The 21,658-nt window shown below is 31.5% G+C and overlaps 1 long non-coding RNA gene across 3 annotated transcripts in view; it reads left to right on the top strand.

Moving 5' to 3' along the window:
* LOC137632001 (uncharacterized) overlaps nucleotides 1–18,230 on the top strand; it is a 494,817-nt gene extending 476,587 nt beyond the window's left edge. For all 3 annotated transcript variants that reach the window (XR_011041987.1, XR_011041986.1, XR_011041988.1), the window contains one exon: nucleotides 18,129–18,230. This is a non-coding gene — a long non-coding RNA (uncharacterized lncRNA). The remainder of the gene's footprint in view (nucleotides 1–18,128) is intronic.
* Nucleotides 18,231–21,658: the final 3,428 nt, after the last annotated feature.

Genomic DNA, 21,658 nt, shown 5'->3' with positions numbered 1-21,658 from the left:
AGTTACCAAATAGCACGTGTTGTGCTATTAACTCTCCATTGCCTTTATTGTGATAGTAAAGATTGAATACATTCTGGTGTTTTGAATATGGTGCAGAAGTGAAGGAATATAGTTGATCTGTTCCAGGAGGGAAGAAGCTTAATGTTTTGATGCTAAGTAAAAACTGAAGATCAGTTTGCTTAGAAATGACCAGAACAAAAAATATGATATTCAAGTGTATTAGTAAGAGTGAGAGTGGTGGGAGAATTTTTTATAGAATGTGTAAATTTTTTAGAAATGGAGAGCATTCTCTTTGAAGTGAAAGAGAATCCTTTTTGGAGAATCTGATTCTATGCCTGGCTGGATTGAGAGAACATGAAAGGATGATTGCAAATACAGATAACAGAGAAAGAGATTGCGTTGCTATTAGCTATATAGTTCATGGAGAAAATGAGTAAGAGGAGTCTTGTTAAAGTATATTTGAAAAGAGGGTTGATTGATAGAAATACATGGTTTTCAGAGAACAACATCAAATGTTTACTTGAGAAATGGAAATTATGCAGAACAAAAGTTGCTAGAATAGAGAAAATATGTTGGAGCAGAGTAAATAATAAAAAAGATAATGGAGGCAATAGTAAGAATTTTGTTCATGAATTGTAAAGCTTGTTGGGGGAGATGGCTTTAATGCCCTTGAAGACCGTGAACAATTGTGAGATAGAGGTAAGATTAGGAAACTGCAGACGCTAGAGAAATTTTCTGCAGCCGAGCATCCTTTGCGATCCAAAACTTGAGAGATGAATGGGGCAAAATATATTCCACTTTATACTTTTTGGAGTCTTTTACATTGCCTAATTAACCTATTAACAGATAAGGAATACGTTTCTCCGCCTTAACATCACGAAGGAATTAACTGAAAATAACCTATACTGCGCATTCGTTATTTTAACAATAAAAAAATGCTTCAATGGAAGCAACTTAGCTCATGTGTTTTGATTAAGCTTTATGAGCAAATCTAATGCAAGTAATGTTTCCAAAAATATGAAAAATGGTTAATCAACTTAGTAGCTCAAATTACATGGACACATAAACCTTTACGTATGAAGGGTTAACTACCTTGCTAATTGGAGATACGAGAGTTATGTAGATAGGTGTAACGTAATTACCAGGAACCCTAATACAAGAATACGAGCACATGCGGACACAAATTCTCTAGCCTACACATACCCTATCACGAGTCACACATGTTAACATGTTATCTATGTCTTTCTTTATTTATTACATACACACATATGTATGTATGAATGTACTTAACTCAAACTATCACTCTAGTAATATACCTTGGTAGTTTATACTGAATTACCAGGGTCCAAATTGGCCGGGAGCCAAATTACCTAGAACTATAATTTTATATATATATATATATATATATATATATATATATATATATATATATATATATATATATATATATACTCCGCACGAAGGCTTTAAGGCAGCAATGACATGACGCATTGTGCGGTATTGGGGAAACGAAAATCGTGCAAGTGTCAGGATGCCTTTACTCGCCCCCTCAGAAAATCAAGACTTGTCTACCACGTTGGCCCCTTGTTGAACGGCTGTGTTTCTCGTAACAAGCTGTGGTCTCGCTGTCACAGCATTCTCTCTGTAGTCAAATAACCTCAGTACTGTACTTCCTTCCAGGGCGTCTATGTTGATTTGCTCCTTTCTCATATGAAGTGCATGGCGCCCTGTTACAACAAGGTCGATGACGAGTCTGTACGGTCGTTCTCGGCTTTGCAACTCTGTCTAAATTTTGAGTCCATCTCACTTCCTCGGAATATGTATAATAACCTTACTTGTAAACCAAATTTGAGCGAGTACTAATCAACTTTTTAGAATCCTAAATGATGTATCTCGCACTACCATGGTTAAAATATCCAATCAATGGATTCTGTAACATACAACTGCATTCAGAAGGATCGTATATAAATTGCAAACGAAAGATATAGAAACGACAAGGTCAAATGTAACTTGCAAACTGTAAATATACAACAGCTAGGTCAATCGTCTTTAGTTGTTTCATTCCGATTTGTCTCTTTTTAACAATTATATTTTCTGGTTTTGAAATGTTAATAGATTTTACTTATAATTGAAACATTATCTAATACATGGGGTTCCCAAACTTTTTTCTGTCATTTCCCCCTGCAGCCAGTTAAAGGATCCAAATTTCCCCCTACATGTGTAGTAGGGAGATAGTAGCCAAAACACACTGTGACTATTTACTAATCTTCTTTTAAAATGTACAAATACCCCCCCCCCCCTCTCTCTCTCTCTCTCTCTCTCTCTCTCTCTCTCTCTCTCTCTCTCTCTCTCTCTCGCCGCATGCAAGAGAAGGTCTATCTGAGATTCTTTATATTGCTACTAGGCAGTGTAACTATTTCCCCCTTCATAGCTTCGAAATTTCCCCCGGTGGAAAATTTCCTCCCGTTTGGGAAATGCTGATCTAAATAACGTTTTGATGAAGATTTAATTATTTGGCGTGAGTAATTTCCCTTTTGAAATGGATTGTTTTTTACATTTTTTTCCCTTGCTAAAACAAGTCTTTTCAGTTGTGCGTGGGATGTCTCTTCACTGTGTGTTTCTAGACCACATCATTCAAAGGACCCACAAAATAACAGAACAGACGAGAGTAAGTTGAAAAAATAGGACGGTCATTTCATCCATGGACGCTCTGATGTAGAGTAAACCTAATGCTACGCATTCCAATTAAATTTTTTGGGGGGAGACACTCTTAGAGAGAGAGAGAGAGAGAGAGAGAGAGAGAGAGAGAGAGAGAGAGAGAGAGAGAGAGAGAGAGAGAGAGAGAGAGATAGGGGGGCCAACGGCTGTTAATTTCCTTATGTATTTTAGTTCTTGTTATGACTCATTCATCATATTCTTTCTTTTCCCTTTCCTTGTCCCTTTTTCTTTCTTGCTTCTAATTTATTTTTTCCGTTCAGTTCTGCGATTTCTTCTCTCTTTGTTCTCTGTACTTATTTTTACTCGCCATTCTTTTGTTTTCCTCCATTATTCCTCATCTTACAAGAATGGTAACTGTTCAATTCTCTGTGTTCTATCTCTGAAATAGGAAGTGTTTCACGCAGCCCTTTATGGCTTATATGTCCACAAGCTACATAAAAACGTTGGTAGTGATGTTATTTTAGTCTGAGGAAGATTTTGTGGAATTGACTTTGATCAAACCGAACGAGGAAAGCGTATTTCGTTACACACAGATGGTATCCTTTAGCTACGTAACATGTCTAGGGTTTTTTTGTGAGTATAGAATTTGTAACGCTTATTTGTCATGTGATATTGGAAGTTTTTAGCAACCTTCAATGGGTTTATTCTCTTAGAAACTTCGTTATCGTGTATATTTGTTGCCTTTTTAATACGCCTACGACCTTTATCACTGCCGTTGATTGTGATTGGCTTTGTCTGTTATGACAAGATGCTTTTCTTCATATCAAAGGGCACTGCTTTGTATACACGAGCACTGCTGAGTCGAAGGTACGCCCTTTCCTTCCACACTCATTACAAATCTGTTGAAAAAAATGAATTGTTGTTTCACTCTACAAACTATTGGTTTCTAGATTGGAAATTATACAGTATGCAGTAAAGAAAAACTTTGATAAAACATAGAAATATGTAACATTTACCATGAAACCTATGCCTAAGGTTTTTTTTTTTTTTTTTTTTTTTTTTTTTTTAATAGCACAATAAATTTTGATATGTTTGTTACTTGATTAACTCGTTATAAACAACTTTATATTTGCAATATGAAAAAGTACACTTCGTGTCATATTTAGATCAAGTACGGAGTGGGATCGCTTTAAAGCAAAACCTATGGCATTTTATAAATTTATCATAGTATTCTTATATATAAACTCTCTGGTGAAATTTTTAAGGCAATTGAATTAGAACTTGACGGCTAGCACCCATAACATGGATATATCCCGCTACGCAACAAAGAGCATTTTTTAAGAGTTAAATTAGTTACTTTGACAGTTATAGCAGAAGATTTGACGGGATATGGAATGCCCGCACACTTTTTCTGACATTTTCATGTGTGCTATTAGTCTGTGAAGAGAAATGTAGAGTACCTTTTTCGTCCACACGAATACTCACCGGAGTTGCAAGACTATGACAAACTGTATAACTACACTATGAGATTTACTGTGCTTTTGCTCATGCTGTAGAGGACTGCTTTAGAAAATGCTTAGGAATATTTCAAGATGTGCATATAATAGTGGACTAGATGCTTGCAGCCAGTAAACTTAAATAAATCAGAATCCATTGTAACACCAGGCTTCATCTGAAAACCTCATTCATTATTAAAAAATCTTGTCAACGTTAAACAATTTATCAAGTGGAGCATTAGACATTATTTTTATTAGAAAGGCACACAGAACCTTGCAAACCCAACAAAGAGGATTCAAATTATAAAATCGAAACTGAGGACTTTCTCTTCACCCCAAGCTGGTTTTATGTTCTTAGAGAAGTCTTTCAGTTTCCATTTAGACATGTTTTGGCTCTTTTATTAATTGCCACTATTTTCATAATTAGAATAAAAGGTATTTATATTTTAAAATATAAACTATTCCATGCAATTTTTGTATTCGCTATGAATCTTAGCTTTCCACTGCTCAATAAACTACTTCAATAAAGAACAAGCATCACCTTTTTCCCTAATATTCTCTCTCTCTCTCTCTCTCTCTCTCTCTCTCTCTCTCTCTCTCTCTCTCTCTCTCTCTCTCTCTCATGTCAAAGATATGAATGTTGCAAAGGAGGTCTAGATTCAAAGGCACATCAAAACAGGTCTATTCTTTTCAAGTTACATTTCCCCGTAACATTCCCAGAACCAAAGAACCAAGTCCAACGGAGCTCTGTATCGAGTGTATCTTGCAACTTTTCCATGGGGCTGTGATTACAGTTTCGCTTATAATTGTAGAAGGGTTCGTGAGTTCTGCATGATTTACCTTATACATAGATGAAGGTTAAAGAAAAGTAGACCCGTTTATTTAGATACTCATTGGGGTAAATAAATAAACTTTTTTTGTCTGATTTATTATTGAAGAGACAATCGGGATTTTTAAAACTTCAGCATTGTTTTTCCCTTCATTTAGACTCCCAAAGAATGCTCATAGAAATATTTGAAAGAAATTTTGCTCGTAGCTGATTTGTTTATCATATTTTGTATGGGATTATTTACATGGTTAGTACAGTTAATATGACATATGGGAAGATAAATAAGCATTACATCTGTTTGCTAATTCACTCATGGTAAAAACAATAAAATGAGCTTGTGCATTTTTTTACATAATCAAGATAGTTTGTAAATAAAAATGTCTTAAGTTCCAACGGAAAAAGTAGTCTTTTTGCAAAGTGGAATTTGAATTTAAAACGTTATTTCATTTCTTGATTTAAATATATATCATGTCTTGATTTAGCCATTTTTCTTTATCAATGAAGAAGTGGGAATTCTGAGCAATACCCTCTCAACCCTGTGCTTTTATAATTATTCAGTTGGTGACATCCTTTGATTGCTCTTAAGTCCTTTACAAGCCCGATCATTCTTAAATCCTAGTAAACAGAAAGATGCAGTAAATCTTTTTTATCATTGATGATAAGTTATTCATTCTTACTTTCATGCGTCATTTGTTCATAAAAATATGTTGGTTACATTCGTAATTTGTCCTTTTTATATCAGTTGTTGAAAATCTTAACTGTACATCCTTAAAACTGTTTGGATAATTAATACAAAAGTAAGACCTGAATATGAATATCCTATCCTTTTTTTAAACAAGTACAAATTCAATTTGTCTTAGGTCTCGATTAAAACACAATTTTCAAAGAGACACACTTTTTCCTAAAACTCAAACATTACAATATATGTAACGCTTCATGTGCTATTGAATATTAGTAATTTTTCTTATTGTGAATATTTGTAGATTCAAAAGATAAAAATTAGTTTCTTTGTTTTTCTGCGGTCTCCTACATTATAGATTATCCAGAGCCACGAAATAATCTGTTAATGAGAATCATTACGTAAACGAGGGTTTCTTCTCTAAATGTCATTCTGTACTTAATGTTGTAGTGTTACTTTGGGAAAAATCGCGGAATGGAAGTGTATTTCAGTACAATTTAATTTGTTTACGCAAGAAATATACACTTTGTAAATTCACCATCTTTGAAAGTAAATTATCTATAGCATTGAAAAATAGAACAAGTTCAGTAATGAAAAACCCAGGCCAACACATATTTACTAAGAGAAAAATATTTTCGTAATACGGTATTATAGCAATCGTTTAGTTACCGTTCAAAACAATATTACCATAACAGATAATAACTTTTGATAATGGTGTCTAGATAATTGAACAGAGTTCTAATTAGGATGCACAACATTTTAAATCGTTACCTATTGTGGTTATTATCAGGGCATTTTTTTTATCGTAGACATCCTGTAAATAAATCAGATTCTTTATTGAGAAATTGGTCACTTTGTTATGATAAGGATTTGATCTTACAGCTGGCTAGAGGTTTGGAAATGACATTGGTTATGCTTCATTTATTTACGTTTTTTGGTTAAATCGTCTCATCGATCTCCGTATTGACATATATTCAGGTTATTAAACGTCCGGAATTTAATCGGTAAAGACACTTACGAAATAAAGATCGGCGTTTGTTATTAAGCCTTTTTAATATCTGTTGTTACTGTTGCAAAAGAAAGGCAAAAAAGTTTCAGTAGTCTAATGAGAATACGTTCGAAATCACAAACAGATGCTGCTAATGCGCTGGTAAAGGTATAACAAACACTTGACACTGACACGGAAACTATCAGAGAGAACATCTAAACCCTTTCACGTTATCAAAGTGATATCCAAGTGGTATCAAAGAGATATCAAGGGGATAAGGTAGACGTGACGGAATACGCTTGTTCACTAATAAATGCTATGGCTCTTTGATGACTGTTTCTGTGTCGACACCCAGAATGATTGTGCTTTGAGCTGTGTTCCTTGTTTTTTTTTTTTTTTTTTTACAGATCATTACTCAATAGAACCTTGGCTTGCAAAAAAATGTAAAGGGCATTCATCAAGGCCGAAACCTAATGTTAAATAACCAATTGTTTCATGGTATTAGGGGATACCATTTCCATTCTAACATTTTTATATAAGAATATCTAAAGGAATGAGTTGAATATTGGAATAGCCCTTTAGGGTTGTTGTAGCCTATTGAAAACGTCCTTTCCTTGCGATCTGCTTGACTGGGATTCAAGACCCGCTCAAGTTCGACAGTTTCTTGTAGTGTCTGCATATTCACTATTCTTGTGAGTTAAGGATGGGGTTTTAAAGGAGCCTATAGGTCTACCTACTGAGTCAATAGCAGCCATTGCCTGTCCCTCCCTGGTTCTAGCTTGGGTGGAAAGGGGTCTTGGGCGCTGTTCACATGTATATATGGTAAATCTCCAGGGCATTGCCATGCTAGAGCAATGTCAATGTTCCTTGCCTCTGCCTCGCAGGAATAACCTTTAAGCCTTTAAAAAGATTGTTAAAGTCTTTCCCCTCTGTCCTCTTCAGTTTTCAAATTGGATATTTATTACGAATGAATTTATAAATTTGTTGAGTATATTGTCAGTATAAGGATTAGTCATGTAATATGTATATTTCTGAGTTCATCTGGAATTCCATATCATATTCCATCTCCATCACTTTACGATCATCAAGATACTTTGATATTTCAATCAAAAGTGTCATCGTTCAGACTTATTTTTATTTAATGTATCTTTTATTTTCATGTTTTCAAGACATAATGACAAACGAATAAGAAATCATACATCCTGCTTAATTTCGAATTGTCGATTCAAATTACTAAATACTGATTTGTACCCTGTTATTTAGCATTAGTGCTGAGCCACCATTTCTCCACAAAATGCTTACAGAGTAAGCAAATCGAATATGGTAAAAAGTGAGAAGGGGAAGGGATAATTTTTATTTCTTTTCAGATGAGTGTTGATTGGTATTTACGTTGAAAGAGAACGGAATTGGGGAGAAGTGAGGATATAGGTTCAAGTGGTGAAAATGTAAGTATAGGTGGAAATATGATTTAAGGTGTCTTGAAATATTATGATTACGTGGAAAGAATAGAGTAGGATGGCTACTGCCAATGAAGAGGATATTGCTAGGAATTGATACGAGGAAGAGGAGAGGAAAACTTGGAAGCATTTGATCGATAACATGAAGTAGATTTGGAAAGCAAGGTCTATAATAGGTGAAGAGTGCTTACAAGATAAAGGTCTATGTCATACTGTATAAGGAGGTCATTTTGTTACTGATGAGCTCTCTGTTTAGGAACACGAAATATTAATGATGGGAAAGGTTTCTGTGCTGGGTATTTATCCATAATTTAGCAGTTGAAGTTTGAGTTTGGCTGTAACCTGTGTTGTTTGCTCTGGAACCTTTCGTTTTGAAGTAAATCAAGAGAAATAGCTTGATGAACCAACAAATATCCTTGCTCCATAGAGAGTGTGCATTACCAATATTTATTGAATGGAGGATAGAGTCAGAGGCGTGCAATTCCTTTCTTTAAAGGGTTAGTGTAATTCTGAGAATGCTTGTAAAAGTAACTGCTTAGGGTAAGACCAGGGGGATTAAGAGGTTAAAGAAAGGAAAGACACCAATAGTTGACAAGACCGATGATACTATGGTGAAGTAACCGACCACGATTTGTAAGGTATGTCTGGAAGAGGAATGATAGTCACATGGTATAAATATAAAGGTGATGCAGGTATTCTTGGTAAGGAATAAAACGTTCCATAAATCTTTCTCAGCAATGATGTCATTCGGGCATTTTGAGGTGATTGGGAAGTATTTTAAAACATTCAGTACATGAAAATAATATCTAGAAGCTGAATGTCATTCAGCTGGTTATGCAGTACATCAGGGGAAAATGCTGGAGTCTCTATATCCTGAAGAAACGTCTGTCACTGGAAGAAGGGATGTTAAAGTTGAGAGGCGCCTCTCAGTCAAGGTATATAATCCAATGAAACCTGTGAAGTACGGCATAAAAATTTACTTTCTGTGCAAGGCTCAGTTGGGCTGTCCTTGATTTCACCAATTACCGAGGTGCTTCATCGTCACTATGTGATTTCGTTATCTGACTCACGAATCAGCCCTTTGGTAAAGGGTGCCATGTCTTCACCGAGTAGTTTCTTCCAAAAAAACTGTGGGGCAGGCAGAGTGGCAAGTTTGTTTATGAAAAGTGAATATGAGATGCTACAGGTCATAAAACAGTACATCAGTCATAAGGCGAGTGTGAATATAATTATTTGTTTGCGAGAAAACCCGTCCACTGCACCAAGAAAACAGTTTCGTATATGATGAAACTTGCCTTTCTGATTGCCTTTACTCTGTACAAAATATAGTATATATAAGAATAACCTTTCCCTTCGTGAGTTAAACGAAATGATTGCCGACACCTTTAGTACTGCAATGAAGATGGGTAGCCTCACTCTGGCCCCATAATAGACTCTGGCCCCATAATAGACTCTGGCCCTTCTTTGCATCCTAATGAAAGTCGATGGTCCTTCCATCATCCTCTTCCTTCAATGCCTGTTGCAATACCACCACCTGATGGACCTTTGATTCCAGCTGATCGTCTTTGACTGGCAACTTCTGACTCAAGCATGACCATCAAGTTTGGTTAAGGCCAAGAAACTTTAAAGAAGAGAGAATAGGCCTAAGGCGCCTCTCATCAGGAGTGTAGTGTGCACTTCATGAATGGCATATGACGTGACACGACTTCCTGGGGTCAACGCATGACTGGTTCTTGAAATACCACTCCAAGCAGAAGTACTTTACGCCCAAATCCATCAAGGTTTGTCTGATGACCAGAAAGATGACTATAAAAGTTTTCCATGTTCCCCTCCTTATAAAAAAAAATACAAGATTCTCCAAAATTGTTCCTAAAAATGGAGGAGAAATAAAAAAAAATCATTAAGGATTCGGATAAAACGTTGATGTTAATTCATTGCTGATTTTTTTTTTCAATTTGCCTGTAAATCTGTATTTCATAATTCTTATATATATATATATATATATATATATATATATATATATATATATATATATATATATATATATATATATATATATATATATTTATATATATATATATATATTTATATATATATATATATTTATATATATATATATATATATATATATATATATATATATATATATATTTATATATATATATATATATATATATATATATATATTTATATATATATATATATATATATTTATATATATATATATATATATATATATATATATATTTATATATATATATATATATATACATATGAATATACTGTATATATATCTATATATAAATATACTGTGTATATATATATATATATATATATATATATATATATCTATATATTATATATATATATATATATATATATATATATATATATATATGTGTGTGTGTGTGTGTGTGTATTATGTATTTTTTTAATTTATTCCGTGATTGTTACATTTGGTTTATGTTTTTTATATATATTTCCCTATATTTTGTGGAAATTGTATTGATGTAAGATTTATTACGTATCTAATTAGCTGTAAGATTACAGCAAAATGAACATTCTAAAGTAAAATATAAAATCACCACACATATTTCAATAAAGTTGTTTAAATGTCTAATATCACAATAAATTTTGAAAGAAATCTAGAATTTTGTGGTTCATTTACTGCTATCATTTATGTCCATAGAATATTGACTAATTATAATATATAATTTGAAAGATTAATTGTTCACTATACTGTATATTTAAAAATAATTATTGTATTTGAAACCACACTTAAATAACACTTTAGTAACGCTTTCTAAACGTTTTCAGTATCGCAACATTTGACACCAGTTTTACGGTATTTTCACAATTTGGTGAACTTTTTATTGACGCACGGTATATCATGTATTTATTTAGCTGTAGAATGATACTAACATAAACACTCCTACATAAAAAGCAAAGAAACTGCAACCAGTACAATGAAATTATTTGCCTTTGTATTCTCTGTAAATTTTGACAAAATTCGAGAAAGTAGTTTTTAATTTTCTGTTATTATTTATGCCCACAGATTATTTACCAAAAAGGGAAACCTATATATTATTAGAAACTTATTAGATTAGTTAAACATTCAAGAATATATATTAATTTTTGCAATTACCCTATTCTTCTAAATAACACCATCAACCTTTTTTTCATTGTCGGCACACTTATACATGTTTTTTATAACTGTAAATATTTGGGGAATTATATGAATATTAAAGAATAAACTCGCTGTTATTTTTCTTTAAAATTAGACTTGAATGAAGTCTCTAACGAGATGAGTAAAGTCAGTATAATCATTTGAATTGAATTATTCCTTCAAATACTCATGCGTTGACTAACTAGAAATCTTTATGTAGTTTTCATTTATCGTTTAGACTTACAAGACTTATACATATATTAAACTAAATATCGATAAAAAGGAAATTTATTCAGCTAGATAGCATAGCTAAATTTTGTCTCCTCGATAATAGTTTTCGTGTTCAGGTGAATTAAAGGAAAACATTTACCGATATTATATATATATATATATATATATATATATATATATATATATATATATATATATATATATATATCCTCGATAGTAGTTTTTGTGTTCAGATGAATTAAGGGAAAACATTTACCTAAAATTAATTTTTTTTTGTATCCTCGATAGTAGTTTTCGTGTTCAGATGAATTAAGGGAAAACATTTACCGAAAATTATTTTTTTTTTTTTTTTTTTTTGTATCCTCGATAATAGTTTTCGTGTTCAGATGAATTAAGGGAAAACATTTACCGAAAATTATTTTTTTTTTTTTTTTTTTTGTATCCTCGATAAAAGTTTTCGTGTTCAGATGAATTAAGGGAAAACATTTACCGAAAATTATTTTTTTTTTTTTTTTTTTTTTTGTATCCTCGATAATAGTTTTCGTGTTCAGATGAATTAAGGGAAAACATTTACCGAAAATTATTTTTTTTTTTTTTTTTTTTTTGTATCCTCGATAAAAGTTTTCGTGTTCAGGTGAATTAAGGGAAAACATTTACCGAAAATTAATTTTTTTTGCTATGCATTACTCAAGTGTTTAGATATTTTCATATAGATTAAGTGGGTGTTTATGGTAGTAAAGTATAGTGTACTCAATTGCCAAAAACATAGGCGAAAGTAACTCCTTACCGTAGAAATTTACGGTGCTAGAGTTCTTACAAAAATATATTGTTACGATATTTTGCTACCTTAAAAGGGTTTGGCGCTCGAGTGAATAATTAAGCTACAACTTTGTGTTAAGAGGGGTAATGGCGCGTTTATGAGACTCACGCTATAAGGAATTTATAAAATGACTTCATTTGCACAAAAGAAATTCATGTTAGATATCAATGAGAATATTATGCCATTGAAGTTCATAGCATACACTGTTAAAAATTTTAAGTAAAAAGCGGTCACAATCCTGGAATAAATGTAGCTTGGCATTTAGCGTTTTAAAAACGGATATATTGACGTAAATGGGTGATATTGTGGTTACAAACCAGTAAAATATAATAACAACGTAGGGTAAAATTACGATCCCTCTTATTTTACTGAAATACGATTATAATTAGTTTTTTTTTTTTTAAGTGCATGCACTTAACTTGACAAATGCCGGAATATTGGGTACCTTATAGCTAAGACAGATAAAGTATTTTTTTGTTTTTCTCATATAAATAAGAACTAACCTCAAATTCAATTTATCCTTTTAGGGAAAGAATTATTGCATGTACAAAAGTCAATACTAGAATTATTATTTTTGCGTTCATGTATAGTCATATGAATGATACGTATTTTTACGAATTCTCGTGGAAATCAATTAAAACCGATAATAGCTTTAGAATATTTCGGAAATTCATCAAATGAATTGTAATTGTTTAGGCTGCCATGGAGGAAATATTTTGAATATTAATGGACGAAAGCTTCGTTTATCAGTAAAAAACATTACGTTCGATACCGGTTTTATTGTTATGGAATTGCTTTTTATTATGTGTTTTTACTTTTCTTTATGGTTAAGGGTGTACAGTAGACTCATTAGTTTTACTACTGAGATCAGTTTTTTTTCCTCAAGAAAATCGTTAAATCAGTAAGACGGTGGGAAGTGGAGTAGAACATTTTAATTACGCTACGTTCTTTGATAATTATGAATAGGTAGATTACCTTATACCGATGTTTACTCAAGCCATGTATATAAACACACATATAATCATGCATATATATATATATATATATATATATATATATATATATATATATATATATATATATATGGGTGTGTGTATGTATGTTTATACGTGTATATGTTATATACAACGGTATATACAATATATATATATATATATATATATAATATAACATATATACTGTATAATACATTTGCATATATATATATACATACACATACACACACACACAACAACAACTGCAGGACAAAGACCTCAAACATCTCAATTGATGCCTGGGGTTTGACTAGTTTTCGTTACACGCTATAAAAAATTATAGCCAGTGCAAATTGGTGATGGTGGAGGATTTTCGTCTGGTCACTTACAGCAAACCAACCTACTAATGATGATATTACTAGCACAGCTTTGTTAATCATGGCGATATGCAAGCCCTTTCACCACGGTATATATAGTGGAATATTTATGTATATATATAGTATATATATATATATATATATATATATATATGTATGTATGTATATACTGTATATTAGTTATCTATATATATACATAAAAATACAGTGATTTTGTCTTGTTAACTTTGTCATATCCACAATTTGGTTAACAGAACGTAGGGAGAAATATTTGTCTAACTATGGTTATCTACTTTCCTTCAATTTAACATAGATGTAAAGGATTTTGAGGTCTGTTTAAAAGGAATATAGTTCTGTTTTTATCTCATTGTTAGTCTGAAGAGTTATTAAGATAATAGCCCTAGTTTCAATCATGATTTTCAAGGGTTCCTTTCTGGCTTAATACAATCACACGCATATATATACATATATATATATATATATATATATATATATATATATATATATATATATATATTTCCTTTTCTGACTGAGCTATTTTCCCTGTTAGAGTACTTGGGCTTCTAGCATCCTGATTTTCCAACTAGGGTTGTAGCTTAGCTAGTAATAATGATAATAGTAATGCCAACAAATGATCAGAAAAATAAACAATCTTCACGAAATCAATATCCAACTTAGCGGAATCCTTCTGTGCCTTATGCCTCAAATTCCATACATTAATCATTCATCGATCTATCCTCCCGATGGGAAGTTTTCAATGAAGGAACATATGTTTTTGATTTTATATTAATCAAAGACCTATGGATTATATTAACCTTTATCTTTCTCTTGGTTGAGAATGTATTCGAGTGAAGTCTTTACGACGTCTGGGAAACAGTCGAAATGGCACTGTATTATGTAGTAGCTAGCGTCGTCTTGAGGTGGATTATCTTTATGTCCGCTGCGAAGAGCACTTTGATTACCTATAACCAGACTCCCCTTTCCGGTTCCTTATCTATTCCTTTGGGAAAGCAGGCTGGAAACGAATAAGTATGTTAGTTGTACCTCTTTATGTTTAGTTTTATCATTGTTGCGCAAATTACTTCTTTTTCTATTCATGCATAGTACGATAGGAATGTTAGATTTTCAATTGGAATGAAGTATTGAACTGTATATAAGAGAATGAATGTGTTGTACAGATGAAATGTAACAGATATTATGGAGCTGATAGAATATATATATATTTTTTTATGCTAAAGCTTCACTATTTAACTGTAACACTTGAATGCTGGTAATAGTTCATTGACTTCATTGAAATTCTTTCAATGACGGATTCGTTGTACATTGTTTTTATTTGTTCCAGGTCGGCAATTATCAATAGAGAATAATAGTAACAATGGATTCATTTTAATTAAGAATACTATTTTTTCTCTACAGGAGAACAATGCAATACTGTTGTCGAATATCCATTGATTGTTTCCAAAGGTCTGTAAACAAGGCATCCGCTATCTGCAGTTTTTGGTAGTTGTTAATGTTTTGATAAATGAACTCTACTTTTATTTCATTCCTGATGTGATGTTGACTCCAAAGTATTTTCTTTTTTTAGTTAGCACATAAAAATTCAAGACCGTGTTTTTTTTTTCAGCTGTAATAATTGATGTTGGGCATTGCACTGTTTAGTCTAGGTAAATTATCTGCAGCTTTTAAGGTACTTAATTTTAGAACCGAGTGATATTCAATCTGCCTTATTATGTACACTTAGCTCAATTATCTAGGCGTAGCAAAAATATTACTAAAGATTAGTTGAAAAGAGAGTTTATAGGGAAAGGCATAAACGCTATAATGCTGAAGTTTACGAAACATAAAAAATCCGTTGATGTAGCATGAAGGATAAATGTAACCCTTAACCCAGATGATCCTTTATCACATTGATTACATCATTTCAAGTTCCTCAGACAGGCGAGTGGCAGACAATAATCGCCGGAGGTGACAAATGTAGAGGTAATGATGATAAACCTGTCATCAGTAAACCATAAAAAACAGGGAATACAATAAGAGGAAATCTCGGGTTAACAGTGGGATCTTTTAGGAATTACCGATTCATTGAATCTCATAGGTACCGAAATACCAGGGGCACTGTATATAAGGAGTACTGACAAATTTATCTGAAAGATGACGCATTTTTTCTGAGGTTCAGAAGAAATTTAGCAATAACAATGAAACTGTATGGCTATCAGTATAAACACTTTGATGGTTTCATAATGGTGAGATTCGAAGTCTGCATTTTTTGCAATAATTGAAATAGTTAACATAAGTTCTCCAATATAAATTTTTTAAGTATACATTGAGTAAAGAAGGGGCCGAAACATTGTTCTGGAACCTTTAAATGACAAGACAACCAATTATCTAATTATCTCTTCGATTTCATACTGCAATACATTACGGTGATGTTTGTTCTACTTTTTGAAATCATTTCAATTTGTAGATAGTCGCTATTTACTTTCCTTGTGTACTTTTTACAATTAAACTTTTTTTATATAGAGAGAATATCATCTATATATCATTTCGAATATCAGTGCCCACACTATTGCTTTGCTCTTGTTTCTATTCCTTGTGGTTGATTTTTTTTTTAATAAGCACCCTTAGAAAGAAATTCGTTAAGCATATCTGCCAATAGAGTATATACTGTATATATAGGTCTATATAAATATATATATATATCTATATATATATATATATGCATATATATATATATATATATATATATATATATATATATATATATATATATATATATATAGATAGATAGATAGATAGATAGATATATATGTATATATTTATATATATGTATATATTTATATATATGTATATATGTATGCATTATATATATATATATATGTATATATACATTATATATATATATATATATATATATATATACATATATATATATATATATAATAACATCATCATCCTTGATACAATCCAGTCAAAGGATTAACCAGTGATGAAGTGTGGGACAGAGGTAGATGGAGAACACTAGCCAGAAACATCGACCCCACATAAAAGTGGGAAAAGATGCAGACAAATAAGAAGAAGACCATCATCATCATTAATCACTAGTCCACTGCAAAACAAAGGCCTCAGATATGTCTTTCCACTCCCATCTGTTTATGGTCTTTCTGTGCTAGTCCACAGCCGCAAGTTTTCTTTGTTCGTCAATCCATCGTATTCTCTTCCTTCCCCTGCTTTCTTTGCAATCTCTAGGGACTCATTCTGTTATTCTTAAGGTCCATCTATTATCTGTCATTCTCTTTATATGTCTTGTACATCTCCATTTCTGTTTCTTTCATGTTAGAATGCCTTTTGCTTTAGTTTGCTCTCGTATCCATGTTACTCTCTTTTTGTCTCTTGCTGTTATTCCCATTATTATTCTTTCCATATCCCTCTCTGAGATATAACTGGCTATATTCCAAGGCTTTAGTAATGCTCCAAATTTCTGATGCATAAGTCAAAACTGAAGGAACCAATTGATTAAACAGTTTTCTTCTTAGAGAAATTGGCATTTTAATATATATATATATATATATATATATATATATATATATATATATATATATATATGTATATATATATATATATATATATATATATATATATATATATATAGGCTATATATATATAATGTATGTAATCTTATTCCGTAAATATTATTCTTTCATTATTTATAATTTAACATAAATCGACATTTACCCGATAAACTGGAAAACTGTATAATTTTCAGTCTTTTTCTCTAAACACTTTATACACTCATAATCATTTTTGCAACTATTTCATTTTAAGTTAACTGTGTTATGGGCAGCATAAATTTCTTATAAAATGATATCCTTCAAAAGTGAAATAGTATCCATCAAAGTTTGTTTCCGGCAGTGACTGTAATCCTAATACTTATAATTGAATAAAGAGAGTAAATTGTTTCGAAAAGTATTTTAGTATGGTTACTAGACTAGATCGGAATTTGGAAACGCCACAATTAGGTATTATTCTCATTGGTTTTATTTTAGTTATTTCTTCAATACAATATAAATATTAACAAGAATTAATTAATTGGTTAATAATAGTTTTTTTTTTTATCATCATTGTGCTGTTATTCCTAGTAAGAGAACTTCATTGTACAATTATTTTTTTGTTATGATTCTTATATTATTTATGAGCGATATTATTACTAATTTTTATCGTTAATAAATAAAATAAGAAAAGCGACAACAGAGTTGAAAAAATAATGCAGGGTACGCCAAAAAAAAATCTTTGCAGTTTTAATAATACAGTTGTTCTTTAAATTGCATCAGTATTCTTAATAAAGTTAAATTCATGAGTAAACAATCATGTTTTTCCAAAATTTAAATACTAAAAGATTTCTTTCTCAAAGTACGTTTAATTTGTTTTGACTATTTTTTTTTCTTTTTTATACCAGGTTTTCATTGTAACATTAACGGAGAGAGAGAGAGAGATATTGAAAAAAAAACTTCAAAAGGGTCTTCAAAAACAATAAGATATCTTCCTGTCGGCACTCAACACATTATTTTGTAACTGGTAAGTAGACATGTTCTCCAGTTTCATCATTTCTGTTTGCATGTGAATATTTGCAAATCTGCTCGAAATTAGAAGATTTGTGATTCAGGATTTCGGTATGCAGTATTTATGGTTTTGTTTACCTGTCTTGACGGAAAGGAATTAACTAATGTTCTTAATAATTATGCACCTACTGGCGGTGAACAGATATAATCGTCAAGATATTCAATTGACAAATTACCGTGTATAGTGTATACATATATATATATACATATATATATATATATATATATATATATATATTTATATATATATATATTTATATATATATTTATATATATATATATATATATATATATATATATATATATATATATATTTATATATATATATGATCAGCCATTACTAGTCCCTGGCAGAAGATTGTCCTCAGACATGTCCTTCCACTTGCGTTTGTTTATTGTCTTTCTGTGCCAGTCCAATCCCGCAAACTTTCTTGGTTCGTCAATCTTTCCCCTACTTCTTTTGCAATCACTAGGGACCCATTCTGTTATTCTTAATGTCCATCTATTTTCCGTCATTCTTATTATATGTTCTGCCCATGTCAATTTCTTTTTCTTATGTTAGAATATCATCTATTATTTATATATGTGCGTGTATATATATATATATATATATATATATATATATATATATATATATATATATATATATATATATATATATATATAATATATATATATATATATATATATAAATATACATACATACATACATACATACATACATACATACATACATACATACATACATACATACATTAAAGAGAGAGAGAGAGAGAGAGAGAGAGAGAGAGAGAGAGAGAGAGAGAGAGAGAGAGAGACCAAGCCGATGTCCAAAGATTATCATGCTTTCTAGACTATAACTCCTGAGAGTAAAGGTTTTTCCAAAGAAATCTAAATTTCGCAGTAATGCAAACAGTGAAAATGAGACAGGAGAATTGCATGATGAATCTGTGAAGGATCCAGAAAGCTGAAACAAGTTGGAAAGTTGGAGTCATTCAAGTAGAGTAAAGAGTCCTTGTATGAAGGGTCGGATAATTAGAGACGATAAACCGGATTGAAGGGGAACAGGCTCTAGAAGGCATTGCATTTGCATAACAGAGATTTACCATGGAATGCAATTATGAAAATTATCCTATACACTGACTTACTGTAAACATTACAAAGAAATCGTTGATGGTTATTGGACTAAGCTGAATAAAATTATGAATGTAGGAGATCTTAGCCAAGCAGAATTTACTAAATAGGACAGGTTATGATTACATGAAACAGAAAGGGAGGAATATTTTTACGCTTTAAATGAATCTGAGTGTTTGAAATATGTAGCAACTGGAGGTAGAACATGTTCTCTTGTTATTGACATTGGGAGACAAATTCTAAGGCCTTTGTTTGTTCGCTATTCATATTTACACGCTTTGAAAAGACACCTCATTAATACATTGAATATATGTATATACGAAAATAGATCTAAAGGTGCATTGGTCGATAGATTTTTTCCCAGGATCTCCATTACAGGGAAGATACTCGCACCTTCGTTACCTTCTTTACCCTGATAGGAGTAATTAACCCGAATAGTTAAATTGTGCAGATCACACTTATGTAAAAAGAGGCTTTGAATTTTTAAGGAAACTATTCTAAAGTGTTTTTACCATGCTGGGATATATCTTGAAACTTGCTGGTGATGTGAGGCTATTCTTGTGGATTTTTTTTTTCTTTCCAAATGTAATACCCAGGTCTTCAAGATAATGCACAGTGTTCGTGTGACAGATTGTGGAATGGTTTTCCTAAACTGGTGTAGTAGTTGAATTGACAGAACTGATGAAATTGAAACTTGTTACAAAAAACTTTTCTATTGAACAGGTTCACATAGCCTTGTTTCATCGGTTAGGTATTTGACGATGTTGCTGATTCAAATATATACTCAATGTTATTTTTATATATAGATTATTCGGTACTTTTCTCTTTCTTTTTCTCTCTGGTCTGCTTTCCTTATTAGAGACTTTGAGCTACTCCAGAAAAGAAATATACTGACGTCTTGGTATTTTTTCTTAATTTTATGCAGTTTTCTCGCATAGCTTAAGTGAATTACTTAACTAACAAACAAACAAAAAATATTGACATTCTTGAATTTTTTTTTTAACTATGGTATTAAAATTGTCAGAGATGTAAAACCAAAACATGTTAGGTAAAGTGACCATTTTCAAAAGAAAAAAATAAATGTGAAGAAATCTTTACAACTAGAGAAAATTTTTTTCCCCATTACGAAGTATTGTTCGAGTAACTTAAAAGGACTTTTAATTGCAAAATATGTTAATATCACTTAGACTAAGTGATAGAAAGTATCCCTCCTTCATTTCTCCTTTGAATGAACGGAAGAACATTACACGCCCATGGAACTATTCACTGGTGTTCTAGCACATAAAAGCGGTCATTATAGGCAGGGCAGGATACCGCCTAAAAGCTGTTATTATAGGAAATGGGGTCAATAGAGAAAGATAGGGACGAAAACGTGAGTTCAGGGTAATATCATGGCTTTGTCGGGGCTCGTCAAATCTTTGTGGTGAGACCTTGATCATTTTTACAATATCATCAATCCTTAAGAAAAGAATGTTGTTCTTCGTTTTATAATAGTTTTTTTGGTTGTAACCCAATGCATTTCGTGCCTCGAAAATCAGTATTATTTTTACTCATTATTTGTACGTTTATTTTCTAAGGCATAACTACGGTAATAATTGATATGTGAACAGTTACTTTTATTCATAAAGTGTGTTCATCTTAAATGTTGCTTCTGAACCATCTGTGATTTTAATGACAGGGTTTTAGCAGAGAATATAGAATTTTTAAAAAGGCCTGGAGGGTTTACCAACTTAGCGCTACATGTAATAAGAAAAATAGACATCCAAAAGAGAAAAAGGAAAAGTGTAAGGTTGTTTCATATAATAAGTTACCTAAATTCTTGAGTGACCTACGGCTGAAGTAATGTAATAATGCAAAACAATAATTTTTTATTCAGTTTTTTTCTTTATTTCATCTCTACTAGAGCTAAAAAAAATATCCTTTTCTATTTCATCTCTACTAGAGCTAAAAAAATATCCGTTTTCTTCAAGGAAGCCTGAATGATATATAAAATTAATATTTTTGCTCTAGTTCCCACACTGGCAGACGAGTCCTTTTTTTGGAGAGTGGATAATTTGTGAGGCTTTTGGTGTCGATGAAAAATAGTGTATCTACTGTATATATTACATATAAATGTAAAATACACAACAGAGTGTCTTCGTTGAAACAATAGTTTATTTAAAAAAAAAAACATTAATGTAAGTTTTACATTTTCCCATTAGATAAGCACTTCCATAATTAGGCATCTTATGTT

This window comes from Palaemon carinicauda, chromosome 40 (genome assembly GCF_036898095.1).
Source record: "Palaemon carinicauda isolate YSFRI2023 chromosome 40, ASM3689809v2, whole genome shotgun sequence".
Taxonomy (NCBI): domain Eukaryota; kingdom Metazoa; phylum Arthropoda; class Malacostraca; order Decapoda; family Palaemonidae; genus Palaemon; species Palaemon carinicauda.
The sequence above is the reverse complement of the archived record's forward strand: the minus strand, read 5'-3'. Positions and strand labels throughout refer to the sequence as shown.